Consider the following 8,995-nt stretch of genomic DNA (forward strand, 5'->3'; position numbering starts at 1 on the left):
CCCTTATATCCTGCACTGGATTGAGTGGAGAAGTACAGGCTAGAGTCGCTGCACGCATGGCCAGCGTATGCAGCGAGTCCCACCAGACTCATGATCCAGCTTTGCTAACAGCGTCTGTCTGATACATGACTACATTGTTGTAATCCCTTCTTGTTATCTTCTTCTGTGAAGGTCAGGTTCTCATGGATACACACATAGTTTTTAGAGCAACATATTCTGCAACTCGTACAAGGGTACGATGCAAAGCGGCATCTACAGCTGATCGTATAATGCTTATTAAACACGGCAAACAGCATACTCAACATAACAGACAAATTCCTTCCACACAGGCGATGAGTATAATTTGCTTCAACCAACCCCACCCCCAAGTCCATCCAGCAAAAAGATTTTCAAAAGTGGTCTCCACAAGTTGCCGGTTCGGTCGGTGCAGTTCCTGCAACTGGGCATGGATGGATTTGGAGTGGTCACTTAGATTCATACCATACAGTCCTTTAAAATCTTGACAACCATGTCTGTGAGCTGAAAGCAAAAAATCAGTAGCAGTTCTGTTTTGCAACATCGCATATCGAATACTATCTACATCTAGCAATAACTCAGAAATAGCAGTACTAGTAGCATTGTTAAACTTATCCTTGGCAGCAAGAGAGTCCTTGTTATCACGAATCCTTGGCAGCAAAAGAGTCCTTGTTAGCAAGAGCGCATGTGGACTCCCTGTTCTTGCTGGTGCTGTGCTTTGATCTTCTTCCACAACAGGCCAAGATTCTCAAGCAGCTAGATAAGGTGTCTGTGAGTCCATTACAGGCTTATGTCATCCAAATGTTTTTCTTACAAACACCCGAGACTGAATAACAATTGGTGTGATATATGTGTTTTCCAGCACCCAGGTGTGAGTCCCTTGAGTGTATCTACGGCCCATCCTGGTCTATCTACCTGGGACGTGCTCGCCTTACGTCTAAACATTGTGTATATACAAACTTCTTCACTTGATGGAGTGTCAGCCCTAGTTGCATACGAGAACAGCACCACACCGGGCAGAACACCTGCTCAAGTGGAGTCACCTAACGACACTGCACACAACAGAAAACAAACAGTAGCACAGATGCTGATCAGCAGGTATAAGCTGGCGCCCACACACACTTACACAGCAGACATACAAAAACAGCACTTCTATCTCAGGGAGACGACTGGGGAGGGGAGGGGCTGAGGCGGGCAGTGGCAGGAGCAAAGCATCTCCGTCTCCGTCCTTCTCTGCTGACATTCTGACAATACACCGCAATACCCCGATTCCGGCTGCGCACGTATAAGCGGTTGATAAGGAGGAACAGATGCAGTACCTGGCGCAAATGGAGAAGGATTAAGAACGGAGGAGCGCGATAACGACTTTCATCGCTGTTGCTGTAAAATCTCCTCCGCAGTTGGAGCAGATGCAGGCATAGCTTTAACTGGGGTTAAAGGTGGATATAAATCAGGTTCAGTCTCTGGATTTATTGGACCAGGATCATCCTCAGGGCTATTACAGAATAGGGTAGAGTGAACTTGAGTGCCTCCTTTCCCTTCGGCTTGTTCTGATCTTGGCGAAACCGGGGGGCAATCGTCTGCTTTAAAATTAGGAGGTGCGGTGGTTGCCCCAGACAGAGCAGCATCGTTATTGCTCGCAGCTTGTCTGATATCCTCCTATTTCTGTATCATCTCTAGAATTTGCCACCAATCAGTTTGATAAGAGATAGATCCCACTCGGTTGCAAGCTTCTATCATATCTATTAAGCCTGGATTCTTTGAGGCTTGTAATATACGCCTACAATCGACATTAGCATTCTCCACCGCAAGCTTTAACATCAGTGCTTCCTTGGCTTCTATGTTCTCCACTTGTTTATGAATAGCTTCCTGCAGGTGGTCAATAAATGCCATGTAGGGTTCATTAGGACTCTGCTTGACAGTTGTGAAAGATTGAGTTGACTTTTCCATGTCAGGAACCTTTACGATAGCTTGTAAAGCAATGTCTGCTGACTGTCTTAGTATCTCTGGAATTAATCTCACCTGCAGCTGTGGGGTATCAACAGGTGCTTCCCCTAACAATTGAGGGATGCTCGCTCCCTGTAATGGATCGCCGTCCCCTCTTGACAAATTATCTACTGTGGCGATGCTGCACGCATCTCTCCAGTGAGCCATAAAAAGAACTCGCTGTGTTGGGGTAGAAATAACTTTGGCTAGCTGCTTGATATTGAATGGAGTTAGTATGTGTCCTTTCATAATGTTATTTAATAGTCCTTGTGCATAAGGGGAGGTTAGTCCATGCTGCATAATTGTTTTCTGCATTTCTCTAACCAGCTCCCACCTTATTGGTTCCCAGGTGTTCGGTCCGTTTTGATTGAGCAGTACTGGACAGGTGATGGCAGTAGCGGCTTCCATATCGCTGTCCTGTAATGCCTGTTTATGTAAATTCTGCCAGTGTTGACAGGATAGTAAGTTGCAGTGGCCGCCAGACTTGGTGCCAGACTTGGCAAGGACTTGCCCCAACCCAGTAACACAGGAGACCGCGGCAATGTCAACGTCGCATCTAGCAGGGGTGCTAATGGCGCAGCCAGACAGCTCGGGGGTTCAGGTTTCCCCCCCTCTGTCTGAGTGGTAATCGGGCTGTCCGGTGCCATAGCTGCAACAGCGGCTGCTGTGGCATTTTGTTTGGATTTTACCTGCTGTAAAGTATCTTTAATCAACCTCCAGGTTGTCAAAACCTTTGTGGCAGTCACATCCCCTTTTGTTGCAGCCTCAAATAAAGTTTTGCCCGCTTGCTCCCAACTTGATAATTGGAAAGCCATTGTAGAATCAGTGGGAAGACCCTTGCTTTTTAGCCACGCCAGTAAAAGCTGAAGAGTTCCTTCATTATATTTAATACCCCTTCTACTTAAAAACTTTTCTAATATACATACAGTTGCCTTTTCCTCTGAGGACGTTTTCGATCCCATTTTCACACGTCCCCAGCTGCTCACCTTTTCCTAGTGATTATTCGTCCGGACTGCAGCTCTCCTTCCTGCTGCTTTTTTTTCGTTCAGCCAGGCTGCTCCACCGGTTGTACATTCCTACGATTTAAGTCCCTGTTCAGGCGCCATTTGTGGAGCATGGATTCACAGACCCTGGCGGGGTACAGACCAGAGACCTTTATTGCAACAATCCGACAGGCTTTATAGCTTTACACACTCTCCACGTGCAAGTTGTATCCTGCTGATAGGTTGAAGGTCGACTGTCACGTGCTTCTCCACTTCCGATTGGTTTCTGCTGTCTGTTCACGAGGAGCAGCAACTTCACTCTCCCACAGCAACTTCACTCTCACATCCTGTTTCTTCCTGATACTCCCTGATACTTCTTTATCCGTTCTCTCGAATCCTCTCTCAAGGACGCAGCCTTGTCTCATCAAGGTCGAACAAACCTCCTATGCTGCTCTCTATCTCCACGCCCATCTGCATCTCTAGGAGTTACTGCCATAACACCTATTTGTACTGCTCCTTAGTGTAATACAAGTCCTGTTGAAGATACAGACTAGGAATTTCCTCTCTGTTTTATTCAAAACCTGATATTAAGATGACTTTTATGTCTGTTTCCTCTGCAGAGCAATGGGACTGAAGTCTCCTGTCAGACAGGTTGTCACCTCCCACTCTCAGTAAAGAGGGAGGGTAAGTGACCTCAGATTCGTAAATTCTCAATGGCCCGGACTAAGGTGAGATAAATCTCAAGGTCCATATAGAAACATTTATTAGCTTACCAAAATGGTTAGTATAGGTCTTAACAAGTCCACAATAATTGGTTAGATATATAACAAATTATGGCAAGTGGTGGGGTATACATACTGTTAGTTAACAACAGTTATAGGACAACTTATGGCAAGTGGTACTTAAGGTCGTACTTAAGGTTGTTACTTAACAACTCTAACTGTTACTTAACAATTCTAAGAGAAAAGAGAAACTGAGGGATAGAGAAAGGAAAAGACAGAGAAAAAGACAGAGAGAAAGAGATCACCGGTCCTGGTTCCAGCGTCTATTTTCAGGGAATCTTCCCAGGCATAATCTTCTTCTTTCTTGGAAAAATCTTCCCAGGCACGGTCTTCTTTCTTGGGAAGAATCTTCCCAGGCACAGTCTTCTTTTGTTTCTTCTTTGTTCCCCCCTCTAGGGGCACTTATTTTCCCCTTTTATGTTTGCTGAATTGGCACGGTCCACCCCCCTTGCTGAGGACAGCCTCATCTCAGGCTTCTCCCTTCTTCCAGGTGATGTGTAGCATGATTTGGGTGGAGAGATGAGTGCCAAAGTCATACATGTTTAGCATGATCTCTATAATCTTCATTAGCATATGCAGGGATGTGCGCTTTCATATGCATTTCGTGGATAATGAAGCAAAGGTCACTCATCTGACACAATGGCCTTGAGAACTGAGAACTAGCAAGCTCATCACATGAGTGGCAGAACTATCCTGTCTTCACAAGACAGTTCTCCCACACTTTCAGGTGCCAGAAGTGTTAGCCTTATCAGTTCTTTGAAGGCCAGGCCTGCATTATTTATTTCCTTGTGAGTGTTTGAGGCATTCCATTGAAGGCTTGGAGGGCCTTCTGCCCCTCGTCAGGGAATTTACAGTCTGTCCCTTACACAGGTGTATGGGATCACCTGGCTAATCAGGTTTCAGAGCACAAAGGCGAAATGCAGGGAGTTGTAATAGCTGTGGAAACGGCTCAGCCCTAGGTTGCCTGAACGCTGCATCATACTAAGAACTGAAACCTGAATGGAGCTTTGAAAAATCCCTTAATAAACAAAATGCCTTGAGTCCCATTCCACCACTATTCAGTAACTTTGTGTACTAGACATCACAAAATTAGCAGTACAGACTAAGGGGCCATCACACCACCAGAGATAAACATTCCAGATAATATAATCCACTCAGGCATAATCCTACCCACCCATCAAATCAGGAAATAAAACCCATAAGGTTTGGGTAGAAAATGGGAGAGTCTTTTCCAATGATACAGCTGGCCTGTAGGAGATTCTTTCCCCCTTGTCCGGGATGCCATACAAGGTAATTTCCCAGGGATTAGGAGGCTTTACCTGAGAGAGAGGGTAAGGGATTAAGAAACATACGTATAATATTTGGCATGCTTTAAGATTGTGATTAATGCACTCTTTTAAGGTATTAATATCTAGCATGCTTGTGGTTTGTGTTAGTACATTCCAATGTTGTCCCAAAGCGGGGTCGTTTACCCAGTGTGCAAGAAACCAATGTACACACAGAGTATGTACATAGGAAGTGTGGGTTAGATGAGTGGACAGTGAGGTGGATTGAAAACTGGCTGAATGGCAGAGCTCAAAGGGTTGTGATCAGTGGTGCAGAGTCTAGTTGGAGGCCTGTAACTAGCAGTGTTCCCCAGGGGTCAGTACTGGGTCCAGTCCTCTTCAATATATTCATCAATGACCTGGATGAAGGGACAGAGTGCACCCTCAGCAAGTTTGCTGATGACACAAAACTGGGAGGGGTGGCTGACACACCGGAAGGCTGTGCTGCCATACAGAGAGACCTGGACAGGCTGGAGAGTTGGGCGGAGAGGAACCTTATGAGATTCAACAAGGGCAAGGGTAGGGTGCTGCACCTGGGGAGGAATAACCCCATGCACCAGTACAGGTTGGGGGCTGACCTGCTGGAGAGCAGCTCTGTGGAAAGAGACCTGGGAGTCCTGGTGGACAACAGGATGACCATGAGGCAGCAATGTGCCCTTGTGGCCAAGAAGGCCAATGGCATCCCGGGGTGCATTAAAAGGAGTATGGCCAGCAGGTCAAGGGAGGTCATCCTCCCCCTCTACTCTGCCCTGGTGAGGCTGCATCTGGAGTACTGTGTCCAGTTCTGGGCTCCCCAGTTCAAGAAGGACCGGGAACTGCTGGAGAGAGTCCAGTGGAGGGCTACAAAGATGATCAAGGGAATGGAGCACCTCTCTCATGAGGAAAGGCTGAGAGACCTGGGTCTGTTTAGCCTGGAGAAGAGTGAGGGGGATCTCATCAATGGTTATAAATATCTAAAGGCGGGTGTCAAGAGGATGGGGCCAGACTCTTCTCAGTGGTGCCCGGTGACTGGAAAAGGGGCAACAGACACAAGCTAGAGCACAGGAAGTTCCATCTGAACATGAGGATAAACTTCTTTATTTTGAGGGTGGCAGAGCACTGGAACAGGCTTCCCAGGGAGGTTGTGGAGTCTCCTTCTCTGGAGATATTCAAAACCTGCCTGAATGTGTTCCTGTCCAGCCTGTTCTAGGTGAACCTGCTTTGGCAGGGGAGTTGGACTAGATGATCTCCAAAGGTCCCTCCTAACCCCTACCATTCTGTGATCCTGTGATTTGTCACTAGCCATGGCTTTCAAATGCTACTGTAGCTTTGTAACTCTTGGAGCGTGAGCGCTGGGGGCAGAAGCAGAGAGCAACATGTGTAGCCTCCCGGGAACTGAGCAAAATTCACATCAAACCCCTCCTGCTGCCTGAACCAGGGGTAGCTCCCTCTCCTGCTCTGTGAATCGCATCACTCCAAGAAAGCAGCATTGCTTTGAGAGCAAAGGGGTGGCCCACAAAGCGCTAGGATAGATCATATATCCTTTTTCTCATATATACCATAAATCCTGGGATATCCATGGTTTTATGGAAGTTAATCTATTATGCATCTGGGTCAGAACAAAAATAGGCTTTCAGACTCTAACACAGTCAACTGGAGCAATAAGAAACTTGCCAGAGAGAATAAAAACATAATGGGGGGAGGGAGTGGGGGGGGAGGGAAGAAGCAAACCCAAAAAACCTAATTACATATAAAAAGTTAAGTTTGTACTGAATTTTTAATGGCATTGGTCAAAGTGGACCTGTTGGAATTAATAGAAGAAAAGAGTGAATACAAAGCTTGTGTCAGTGCTAGTGCATAAAAGCATGTAATTGAAGCAAAGCTGAACACCTTTTGTTGCAGCTTGTAGCTAGATATACACCATTTAAAAATGCAAATAGCTAATGTTTATGCAACAATGTCAATTTGTAGGTGAAAGAGAGGACAAAGCAATTCTATAGTATGAAGAATTACTAAAATGCACAGAAGTAGGTGTTCAGATACAGAGGGCAATTCTAGATGTTTGCACATATGAATAATTATGTTGTTATTGAGAAATGCTTTGAATGTTGTACCATGTGTTCCTTGTCTCTTCCATAGGTATCTTTTGATATTAGTTTTGATTTTAACCTGAAAAATCTTCAGAATATGGCAGTTCTAAGTTTTTGTGCATTGAGGTAAAGTATATAATCATATGAAAGCAAGTTAGGTATTAATGCCTTATTCATATAAAATAATATTATAACATCCAACTTAAACATGTTTTGATGAACAGTGAAAGTAAGGAAGAGAAATAACTGGACAACCAGGTCAGCTTATCAATTCTTTTGTGGTATGATGCAGAAATTCACTTCACAAGGTATGCTGAATAATGTAAAGAGTTGCTGCCATTTTTCAAAGGCATTTGAATATAGTAACAGTCTTGAAAGGCCACTGAAAAGATAGTGAAACTTTGTTTTCATTTTGGAAGTAATTAAAAATTCCCACTTCATCAACAATAGCAGAACCTTATGTTCTTCCAATAATCTTACACACAAAAAAATATGGAATGTGTTGTAAGAAATTGTGGATCCATGTTTACCTCCACACAATTGTTACAGGGGATCAGATGCTCGTCTGAATGGAAGCAGTATAAAAACCAAACAGTGCTTGTGGGTTTGATAATATAATTAGAATATACTGTATAATAAGAGTAGTCCTCTGGGCTCAAACGTAGTGATGTTGGATCAAACCTGGAGTTACTGATCAAAACTGAACAAAACAGCAACGAAAAAAAGAAACAAAAATGCCCCAGTTCAAACTCTCGTCAAAGAAATTAAAAAATACATTTTTTTATGGACATATCTGCTGAACCTGAACCAAAAATATAAATGCTTGTTAGCAGTTTGAGATAATGATTTGAACTAAAACCTGAGGTTATAGGGTTATATCGTGCGGAATTTTTCAGATTATTTTAATTGCTGAAAAGCACTTGAGTCAGTGAAGCGAGTTGTTTCAACTCTCTGAAAATGTCGCATGAGACTTCAGGAGAAGCAGAGTGTTTGTTACTAAAGCTGTCAACCTCACAGAGGTTACAGGAGCATCTGACCAGGTGGCTAGCACAGTAACTTAAGCAGCCTCCTAGGAAATGGTACAAACTTGAATCAGCAAATTTAGTTAGCTGAGAAATACAAAAAGAAACTCAGTGCTTCAGAAAAGGCCAGGCACGGAGTCTATAAAAGAGTTACTTGAGGAAAAACAGGGTTTCAAATTCAGGTGCATCTCCCGAGTATGAGAAAATGCAATTTCATATGCAAGTCAAGGCATGAAAGAATCCCTACAGCCAGAAAAGGTTTAGTTATTCTTGAAGATGAATCAATTTAAAAGAACTAAAGGAAGTACACATTATGCTAAGGCACAGTTTTAAATGCTTCCCTTGGAGTTAGCTCATTTTTACACTCTCTTCCACTTAGGAAATATCTATCTGGAGATAGTTCCTTCTTGAGGCAGGTAATTTAGCCAAGAAGCAACCTCTTAAAATACAAGGGTTGAGGAAAAAAGTGTCGTCTTGCTGAAGTGAGGCTTTCCTAGGGAAAGTCTCCTAATCTGAGTTTCCAGGAGAAGAGGTGGGAATCAGTCTTACTAGTGACTCCTGCAAGGACTCCAGAAGGACTGGAGATTTGAGCATTAAGGAAGCAGAAAATGCTTCACGCAGGTTTTCCTAGGAGTCCTTCTGAGGATGCCCTTCAAGGAAAGGGCCCACGGGAGTAAGTATAGAGGATTGAAAAGGATCCACAATGCAATATGGAGGAGCACAACTCATCAGGAAGCACCTCTGTGAGACTGCACGTGTTAATTTGGGATTGTATGCACAGATGTTACCCAGATTAAATGGGGAGAGCGGCAC

The 8,995-nt window shown here is 44.2% G+C and overlaps 1 pseudogene; it reads left to right on the forward strand.

Moving 5' to 3' along the window:
* The window catches only part of LOC141735670 (integrin alpha-2-like), a 49,237-nt pseudogene extending 44,512 nt beyond the window's left edge, over positions 1–4,725 (forward strand).
* Positions 4,726–8,995: the final 4,270 nt, after the last annotated feature.

Source organism: Larus michahellis, chromosome W (genome assembly GCF_964199755.1).
Source record: "Larus michahellis chromosome W, bLarMic1.1, whole genome shotgun sequence".
NCBI classification, from domain to species: domain Eukaryota; kingdom Metazoa; phylum Chordata; class Aves; order Charadriiformes; family Laridae; genus Larus; species Larus michahellis.